The sequence below is a fragment of the Atractosteus spatula genome (genome assembly GCF_055471065.1).
Source record: "Atractosteus spatula isolate fAtrSpa1 chromosome 10 unlocalized genomic scaffold, fAtrSpa1.hap1 SUPER_10_unloc_9, whole genome shotgun sequence".
In the NCBI taxonomy this organism is placed as follows: domain Eukaryota; kingdom Metazoa; phylum Chordata; class Actinopteri; order Semionotiformes; family Lepisosteidae; genus Atractosteus; species Atractosteus spatula.
Window position 1 is genome coordinate 848,848 of NW_028296629.1, and position 445 is coordinate 849,292.

The following is a 445-nucleotide window of genomic DNA, read 5'->3' on the forward strand; positions in this document are numbered from 1 at the left end:
CGTCCCTGGGTGGACTTGAACCACCAACCTTACGGTTCATAGCCGAACGCGCTAACCGATTGCACCACAGAGACTGACTGGTGGAGTCTTTTCTCGAATCAAAAAAAAATCTCTTACCGTTCTTTTTGCCAGCCGGTAATATTTCTTCTGCACTGATAACCAAGAACTGAATTTCATGTTTCGCAAGCTGTGTGAATTTCATCAAAAAACAAGTTTTCCAGAAAGGAAATGAACACATGCATTTAACGAAATCAAGCCCTTTGTGAGTGCCCAAAATGGTAAGATCTATACTACAAGATAGGAAGAAATACACGGCTGGGATTTGAACATAGGTTCTTTTGTTTAATAGAAAGGTGCTTTAACCAACGAAGCTATGGTGACAAGATAACCATCACCTTTAACAGCTACTTGGACACACCGCTCTGAGACATCTGCGTTCAGAAAG

The 445-nt window shown here is 41.6% G+C and overlaps 1 non-coding gene across 1 annotated transcript; it reads right to left on the reverse strand.

Moving 5' to 3' along the window:
- On the reverse strand, positions 1-74 carry trnah-aug (transfer RNA histidin (anticodon AUG)). The gene has a single exon. It is a non-coding gene; the product is annotated as a tRNA-His (tRNA).
- Positions 75-445: the final 371 nt, after the last annotated feature.